Consider the following 10,315-nt stretch of genomic DNA (forward strand, 5'->3'; position numbering starts at 1 on the left):
AGGAGTAGCAATACTCATATCAGATAAAATAGACTTTAAAATAAAGGCTGTGAACAGAGACAAAGAAGGCCACTACATAATGATCAAAGGATCAATCCAAGAAGAAGATATAACAATTATAAATATATATGCACCCAACATAGGAGCACCACAATATGTAAGACAAATGCTAACAAGTATGAAAGGGGAAATTAACAATAACACAATAATAGTAGGAGACTTTAATACCCCACTCACACCTATGGATAGATCAACTAAACAGAAAATCAATAAGGAAACACAAACTTTAAATGATACAATAGACCAGTTAGACCTAATTGATATCTATAGGACATTTCACCACAAAACAATGAATTTCACCTTTTTCTCACGTGCACATGGAACCTTCTCCAGGATAGAGGACATTCTGGGCCATAAATCTAGCCTTGGTAAATTCAAAAAAATTGAAATCATCCCAAGCATCTTTTCTGACACAATGCAGTAAGATTAGATCTCAATTACAGGAGAAAAACTATTAAAAATCCCAACATATGGAGGCTGAACAACACGCTGCTGAATAACCAGCAAATCACAGAAGAAATCACAGAAGAAATAAAAAAAATGCATAGAAATGAATGAAAATGAAACAACAACCCAAAACCTATGTGACACTATAAAAGCAGTGCTAAGGGGAAGTTCGTAGCAATACAGGCATACCTCAAGAAACAAGAAAAAAGTTAAATAAATAACCTAACTCTACACCTAAAGCAACTAGAAAGGGAAGAACTGAAGAACCCCAGGGTTAGTAGAAGGAAAAAAAATCACAAAAATTAGGGCAGAAATCAATGCAAAAGAAACAAAAGGGACCATAGCAAAAATCAACAAAGCCAAAAGCTGTCTCCATAAGACAAACTATTTACATCTTTTTTTAAATCTTAGTGGCAGGCATGAAGGTGTCTGTTACATTATTTTCTGTAATTTGTAGGCTTGAATTTGTTCATATTTTATAATTTTTTAACAAGAAGGGAGGAAAGTATTAGATATGTGTTCATTATCACTATGACATACTATATCCACATGGGGGAGCATTATCAACAATACAGATTTAAACATTTTTACAAACAATAAAATGCACCCTTTCGAACTGTACAATTTTTACACAAGCACGCACATACACACACCTATGACACCATCACCACAATCAAAATGTAGAACATGTCTGTCATTTCAAAAGATCTGTCATGTACCTTTAAGGTCAATCCCACCATCTCTGGCCCCAGGCAACTACTGATCTGCCTTATGACCTATGGATTAGTTTTACCTTTTATAGTAATTGATATAAGTGAAATCATATAGTAGGTTTGCTTTTGTGGCTGGCTTCTTTGGTTTGGCATGAGGATTTTGAGATTCATACATGTAGTAACTGTATCAGTAGTATGTCCCTTTATATTGCTGACTAGTATTTTATTGTATGAATAAACACTGTTGATTTATTCTTCTGATGTTCAACATTTAAACTGTTTCCTGCTTCTTGCCATTATAAATAAAGCTACTATGAACATTCATGTGTAAATCTCTTTTTGTGAACATAGGTTTCCATTTCTCTTGGGTAAATAGCCGTGAGTGGGACTTCTGAGACATATGGTAAGTGTATGCTTAACTTTACAAGATGCTAACAAACTGTTTTTCAAAGTGCTTGTACCATTTTTTTAAGCTAGAGATGATTTTATTCCCAGCAGCAATGTATGAGAGTTTCAGTTGATTTACATACTCACGAACACTTTGTATTATGGATCTTTTAAAATTTAGCCATTCAAATGGGTGAGTAGTGGTATCTCATTGAGGTCTAGTTTGCACTTTGCAGATGACTAATGTTACTGAGCATCTTTTACATGCCTATCAACCATTCTTATAGATTATTTGTGTGAAATATTTGTTTAAATCCATTGTCCATTTAAAAATTAGATTTTTTGCTTTCTTATTATTGCATTTCAAGAGTTTTTTATTTCTGTACAGAAGCCCTATGTCAGGTACTTGGGTTGTAGATATCATTTGAGTTACTTTCGTATATGGCATGAAGTATAGGTTTAGGTTCACTTTACATCATTGATAGCCAGTTGTTCCAGAACTTCATTGGACTGTGCTTGGAATCTGCTCTACTTCTGGGCTTCCTATTATGTGAAGTAATAAATAATCAATGTCATTAATTTAAGCCAAAAAAGTATCTATGTATTAATTCCTTTGACCACCTCCTGTTTTCCCTCTAACATTTACACTCAGAATAGCAGAAGGCATAGGGGAGATTACCTAAGTGTGTAATATACACACACAGAAGAGAGAGAGAGAGATGCATTCCTGTTTACTGCAGAACAATGACATACAGCATCATCATAGTTACACAACATCAGCGACAAAATTAGCTCAAATTGAAATTGTTTAGCCTTTCTGCCTTCGTCTTTTGGGCTTCCCAGGTGGCGCTAATTATAAGGAAACTGCCCACCAATGCAGGAGACACACGTGACTTGGGTTTGATCCCTGGGTGGGGAAGATTCTCTGGAGAAGGGAATGGCAACCCACTCCAATATTCTTCTCTGGAGAATCCCATGGACAAAGGAGCCTGGTGGGCTACAGTCCATGGGGTCACAAAGAGTCAGACATGATTGAAGCGACTTAGCATGCACGACCTTCTTCTTTTAGCTCTGGCCCATTTGACCCTGCTAACTCCAGATCTCTTTCCAATTCTGTAACCTAAGCCCTCATTATCTTCTGCTGGGTACTCTATAACCACCTCCTTTCTGGCTGTTTCTCTACTGAGTCCATCCTACCTGACTACCTTTTTTTGGTAGTGCTTCTTTCCCTAAATTGTTCCTAAAGTCAGACCTTCACAGTGCCCTGTTCTCTTAGCTTCATCAGGTCCATACTCTTCTGTTGGTCTCTCAAGGCCCAACCTCTTCTGCATAACTTTCTTCCTAAGCTGGTGTCCTTGCCTTTGCATGGACAGCCTCTATTAACCCCCTACTTGACTTTTTGTTCCCGCAGTTCTCTTCATCTTTCCTCATGTGCTACCTCTTCTACAAAGAATTTATTGATGACTCTACCCCAATCACTTCCTTATATTGTGAATTCCTATCATGACACGCTCCACTCAGCCTCTGTATTTTCTTATATTGTTTCTATTACTGAATGTGTGTCTTGTCTCCTTGGCTGGAATAGTGGCTGTGTGAGCATGAAAACTATCTCCTTCTGCTCTCACAATGCAAAGCACATAGATGATTCCTTCCCTTATTTTACCATTTTTCACTCATTAGAGTGTCAATTTAAAGTTGCAAAGATACTTTTTACTTTTAGAATTGCCTTTTTTCTGTTGCCTTTGTTCTTGTTGACAGAGGAAGGACATCTATGGAAAGACTGCTATGGCAACTCCACCCAAATTTTTGATTCTCTCCACAGATTGGAGGCTAATAGGAAGCCAGTATTCTCTAATTCGAGGCCAAAAGTGATCCGAAAAGTAAGAGTCAGGGAAAGGCAAGAAACGAGCCCCCTAATTTAATCTTGGGTTATCCTGACAAAGACAAAGACTGCTTTCTTCAAATGATTTTCTCCTGGTTTCAGTGGCTGCTGTTTCCTAACTTTAACAAAGTGAGGAGAGAAACTTAATTGGGAAAACGCTTTTTAAAATTATTATGCTTAAAATGCATGTAGAGAATACATGAGGGAAAAGGCATGCAAGGAAGCACACTACTACTTCACTTTTTCTATCTGCATCGTCAACGCAAGAGGCTGTCAGTGCTCCCTCAGCTCCCAGTGGAGCTATTAGTGATCGCACACTTCAGGGGGCCCACGCCTCCCTGTGGAACTGGTGAAAAAGTGGTATTTAGTTCCACACACTTGGCCCCGTACATACGCACACAGAATCAGTCTCCTTAGCCCTGTCTTTCCCTGTCCTTGTTCATACCAATTCCTATCTGATGTCATCAGTGATTGTTTGCCAGGTCCATCTCAGAGGACTGACCCTTGGGTTCCAGGCTTGCTGGTGAGGTATTTTAGTTGTTTACTGGCATAACAGGTATGCTGGAGGGACCACGAATCACCTGTGATTTTCCACACTCATTACACCAAACTTTCAATGGCATTAAATTCAGTTTTTACATAGGTGGAGTCTCTCCCTGTGAAGAAAAAAAAAAGGCTGTGAATGCAATGCTTTCAAACGAAAATAGTGATTAGTATTTGACTGTCATCCACTTTGTTTTGCTGCCTGGATTACTTCAGCTAGAATTTCTGGTACTGTAGAAAACCAGTTGAGAAAATAACAATCCTATACGAGCAATTTTCGGTTTTCTAACCTTTTTGCAATCTTTTGCTTTAATTTGTTTTCCATTAGTATACGCTCAAATGTAGTGAAAAGAAAGAGTACTGAGCTGTGAGTGGGAGACGGAGATTATTCCAGTTCTGGATTCTCTCACATTGAGATCATGGTCAGGCCGTTTTCCCTCTGTGCGCCTCAGTTTCCTCACTTGTCAAAAGACAGACTTGGATGAGATCATCTTTAAGGGTCCCTCCAGCTTTGATATGTTGCAATTCCAATCAAATATGGTATTTTCATGGATTTTTTTTTAGATTCAAAACCAAATTCCTAACACTGGCATTAGCAGTTTTTTAATCTTTTTTTTCCTCAATAATAAGCCTCAGAGGTGGGATTTCAAAATTAGAATTTCCCACGGATTGCAGCCATGATGACAGAACCATCACAGGAGTAGTATTAGAGTTAATATTCTTATCTGTAGATGCCTGGAGAAGCAAATAATGTTTGAAGATCGTTTTGCTCTTTCTTTGTGTGTTCTTATCCAGATGTGACTGTATAATGAGTGGATCTTAGTGCTAAGAAAAGTGGCAATGTAATGAGCAAAGGAAAATAAAGCCCCCTCCTTTTATCTTTGCCCCAACCTGTCTTTGTGATTGTGTTTTCAGTGAAATCACCGCTTTTGCTGCCTGGAGAGATCAGGTATGTTCCAGCGCTCATTCACTGCTAATAGGGGCTGCTAAGAGTGTTCCCGTCTCCTGTCAGGGCTGTCACGGTCGATTTTTTTCACATTTCTGTGAGTTCCATCAAGTTTAACAGCTGAAAATCAAGCTCATTAAGAAACTCCCTAAGTATTTCAGAGGGAGCTGATTTTCCAAGGCTGGACTTGGGCACAGAATCTGGTGAAAAGGAATCTAGGTATGAATCCAATAAGAACCAGGGACTTTATTCTCAGAACTTTGAGGGGAAAGAGGGATCTGATGCCCCTCAACGGGATGCTCCAAATGATGGCTTTTGTGTTTAATTTGGCAAAATTGTCCAATGACCTCGAGTATTCCAGTAACATCCATGTAGCTACTGAATATATTTGCATGTGCCTGAAAGCAGCTCTATCACTTGGTGCATTTGTGTCCTAGGGGCCCTGTCATGAATCACCACAAACAGTGGCTTACAGCAGCATAAACTTATGGTCACGGGGCTGTAAGCCAGAAGGCTGAAATGGAGGTATCAACAGGGGTGATCCCTTTTGGAGGCTCCAAGGTAGAATCCATTCCTTGCTTCCAGTGACTGTGGATGCTGCGTGGTATCCTTGGCTTGTGGCTTGCAGGACTTGAATCCCTGTCTCTGTCTTTTTTGTTTGTTTTTAAATTATTTATTTTGGGGGTTATTTATATGTCCCTTTTATTGGGCCACAGAGTGCCCAGATATTTGGTTAAACATTAATTCTGGGTGTGTCTGTGAGAGTGTTTCTGAGTGAGATTAACATTTGAATTAGCAGACTGAGTAAAGCAGATTACCCTCCCTAACATGAATGGGGCCCATCTAATCAGTTAAAGGCTTGAATACAAAAAAAGGCTGACTCTCCTGCAAGTAAGAGACAATTCATCCTGCCTGACTGCCTTTGAACTGGGACATTGGATTTTTCCTCCTGACTTTGGACTCAGATGGAAACATTAGCTCTTTCTGGGTCTTAAGCCTGTTAGTTTTCAGACTGGAACTACACTACCAGCTCCCTTGGCTCTCCAGCTTGCTGACCACAGACTGTGGGACTTCTCAGCCTCCATGGTTACATGAACTAATTCCTTATAATAAATCTCTTTATGTCTCCTCTTGGTTCTGCTTCTCTGGAGACCCCTGAATAATATTTTGTAGGTATTCTTATAATGACTGTGCAATCCCTCATTCTCTCTACCTTTCTCAACATTCTTTCATAACCAATGGGACAAGATATGGAAGAAATTATCAAGTGTGAGAGGCTAGGTATGCAATTCTTGGTAATTTTCAAAGTATATATTTTCATTCTTGTTTGCTTGAGACTAATGACACAACAGCCAATGTGAAACATTCTCTTGCATTTTTCTTTTAGAACACTAAGTTATACTGAAAAGCATAACTAAGTCATACTTCTGAGACCACTTTTTCATTTACTGTTTTTGTGGACTATCTCTCAAATCTTTCTCTTTTTCTCAGTCCTGTTTCTATAACTCTATCCCAAGCCCTGATCTCCTTATGCCTAGCAAACTTTAATAGCCTTCTGCTTGACTCCATGGCTCCCAGCTGGTCTTTCTCTGTGATTCTGTGATGTATTGGCATTCTAATGATCTTGCGTCTTGGCAAGACTGTGATTTTAGAATTTTGGGGGCTCAAGCAAGTAACAGAGACTGCCTAAGTTAGGGAGGTCAGGAAAGGAGTGCAGAACACACATCAGCTTCAGTTGGGTGGAAATAGCCATCAGTCCTCAGGTGGATTGTCTGGCTGAAATGTAGTGGCTTAGGATATGAGTGGGGGTCCAGTACCCAGGCTGCAACTTATCAAGGATGTGACTAGCATGCAGGCCTCCTGGCGACTCCCTATAATGGCAGGTTCATTCCTTCTAACACCCAGGTTGCAGTTTTTATCAGAGAACCCTCTGCTTATTAGCAGAATCTCCACGGGGAATCCTCATATGTTCCCTGTGCTCACCTTTCTTTGATGGTAGCATTAAGGGGAAATATGGGGAGAGGAGGGTATGGCAATTATTGTTCTAACTGACTAGCACTTTCCTTTCCCATATTCTCCAGTTTCTCTCCCTTCCCCAGCTCTCCAGCCACCTTCAAATCTCTTTGGCACCAAGCAAGATTCCAATCCATTTTCATGGTTCCCTGAGGAGTGTCCATTTTATTACATGACACTAGTCCCATGGCTGCCTGGTCTGGGCACTTGAATCAAGTTGGCCATTGAGTCCTTTCTACAGAGTTTCTGTATTTAAGATCAGAGAGTAGTTCAGTTATCCCTCTTCTGGGTAGCTGGCTTTGTTAAAATGTGATGCTCTGGAGTCACTGGGGATAGTAGTGAGAGGAAAGAATGAAGTCATGCTGCAGATAGGAGTAGAGAGAGGAGACATGCAGATGAAAGGCTAATCCTATGGCTCAAGTTCAGTTGTTTGTAAGGCCCAGGGGGATTCCTGGCCTTTATTCCCTGAGAGAGTGATGATGATAGTTCACATGTACATCATGCTCCAAGCACTGGAAGTAATTTATTTGAGCCTTATAAAAACCCTGTGAGGAAGATGATGTTACCATCCCCATTTTACAGATGAAGAAATTAAGGCATGGGGAAATTGGATAGATTTTTAAAAATTTTTATTGGAGTACAGGTGCTTTGCAATGTTGTGTTACTTTCTGCTGTACAGCAGTGAATCAGCCATACGTGTAACTGTGCAGATCGTTTTCAGATTTCCTTCCCATTCACGTCACCACAGAGCACTAAGTAGAGTTCCCTGAGCTATATAGTAGTTTTTCATTAGTTATCTATTTTGTATATAGTATCAATAATGTATATATGTCCATTCAGTCTCCCAATTCATCCCATACTCCCTTCCCTCCCTTGGTGTCCATACGTTTGTTCTCTACGTCTATTTCTGCTTTGCAAGTAAGATCATCTATACCGTTTTTCTAGATTCCACATATATCTGCTAATATTTGTTTTTAGTAGATTCAGTAGCTTGCCCAAGGTCACGAAGTTAAAACTTGTACCCTTGCAGTCAGATTCCATGCTCTTGATATTATAACATAAATCCTTGTAGCATTTCTCTAAATCTCCTTTGCCTAAGCCAGTTCAAGTGCCCTACAGTCACCCCCAAGCAAGATAAAGAGGCTGATGGACACGATTACCTTTTTCTACAACCAACTTTAAAAGTTTAATTCTCTCTGGCTCTCACTTTTGCTGCCTCCCTTCTCCTTTTCTCTTTTCATTTCTTCCTTCCTTCTCTCTAGTTCACTTTGTACCTTTTGCAAGCTCATTTATTGACCATTTCCCCTATCTTCTTGATTATTCTCAGCAGCAGCAGGCAATAATATTGTAATTTTTCTATCCGTAAAAATCCTCTCTTGACTTGAATTTTCCCTTCAGCTTCAGCCCCATCTTTTCATTCTTTCCTAAACCCCCTTCAGTCAGGCTTTTGTACCCATGCCTACTGAAACTGCAAGGTCACTGGTGCCCTTCTCATTGCTAGATCCAGTGGTCAGTTCTCATATTACTCGACTCCTCAGCAGTGTTTTGAAGCATTCACTCTTTCTTCATTCATATGCTTTCTTCACTTGGCTTCTAGGGTGCTACACTCTCTTGGTTTTCAATGCTCCTTTTCAGTATCACTTGCTGACTTTTTTTTATATTCCTGACCTTTTAACCTTAGAGTTCTCTTGGTCTTGGTCATTTCATTGGTGATCTCATTTAATTTCAAGACTTTGAATGCCATCTAAAAGCTGGTGACAATTTCGATTGTATATCCTCATCTTGGATTTCTTCTGACATTCAGGTTCCTTTGTCCAGCTGCCTTCTTGAGATCTCTACCTTAGAGAGAGAAAGGCATCTCAAAGTAAACACATCCAAATCTGATCTTCCTTCTCAAATCTACTCCTCCACAATCTCCCTTGTTGCAGTAAATTCCAGTTGCTTACCCCAAGAAGCTTAATTCCTTATCCCTCTCTTTCCGTTATGTCCTATATTCATTTATTTTATATCTTTAAAATATTCCTGGAATCTTTCCATTTCACATTACTACATGGTTCAAAACTACCTTTGTTTGTTTCTCGCCGGGATAACTGCAATAGCCTCCACCTGGTCTCCCTATTTCCTCCCTTACCACTTACACTCTACTCTCCACTTAGCGTCCAGAGTGAGCCTTTGAAAATGCTAGTTATGTTTCTCCTCTGCTCAGAATCCTGTGATGGTTGCATTTTTCACTCAGAATGAACTCCAGAGTCCTTATAGTAGCCTATATTGGCCTACAGGATCTGGGCCCTGTTATCTTTCTCAGCTCATCTTTCCTCTCACCTTCACTCCTGGTATAGTGTGTTCCTTGCTGCTCCTTGACTACTTCAGGTAAGCTCTTGCCTCAGGATCCTTGCACTTGCATAAAAAAGTTATCAGATTATACAGTAACACAAGTTCTAAGTCTAAATTGTAGGGTTTCCATCATCAACGTAGTAGCAGTCATCCACATAACTCATTTCCTTATCTTTAAGAGAAGTCTTTGCTTGAATGATGTTTTCTCAAGTGTTCATTCTATTTAAAGTTTAATACTCCCACCAATATTCCCTGTTCTCTTTCCCTTCTTTACCTTTCCCCCTAGCACTTAGTACCTTCTCGTATACTATATAATTTACTTACTTCCTGCTTCGGGCTGAATTGTATCTGTGAAAATATATATGTTGAAGCCCGAACCCCCACATGATAGTATTTGGCAATGAGAACTTTGGGAAGTGATTAGGTTTAGCTGAGGTCATGAGGGTGGGGTCCTCGTGATGGATTAGTCTCCTTACAAGAATAGACACCAAAGAGTCTGATTCTCCCCACCTCATCTCCTGTTCTCCTGTGTGGGGACTCAGTCAGATGATTGATATCTGCAAGCCAGGAAGAAACTCCTCACTGGGGAAATGAATCAATCAGCACCTTGATCTTGCACTTCCCAACCTTCAGAACTGTGAGAAACATATTTGTATTGGTTAAGCCACCCAGTCTATGGTATCTTATCAATATTATGGCAACCTGAACTGCCCAACCAGGGCTGACCTGACCAACCTGGACTTCCCTGATAGCTCAATTGGTAAAGAATCTGCTTGCAATGCAGGAGACCCCAGTTCGATTCCTGGGTTGGGAAGATCCACTGGAAAAGGGATAGGCTACCCACTCCAGTATTCTTGGGCTTCCCTTGTGGCTCAGATGGTAAGGAATCCACCTGCAATGTGGGAGACCTGGGTTTGATCCCTGGGTTGGGAAGATCCCTTGGAGAAGGGAAAGGCTACCCACTCCAGTATTCTGGCCTGGAGGATTCCA

This window comes from Capricornis sumatraensis, chromosome X, assembly GCF_032405125.1.
Source record: "Capricornis sumatraensis isolate serow.1 chromosome X, serow.2, whole genome shotgun sequence".
NCBI classification, from domain to species: domain Eukaryota; kingdom Metazoa; phylum Chordata; class Mammalia; order Artiodactyla; family Bovidae; genus Capricornis; species Capricornis sumatraensis.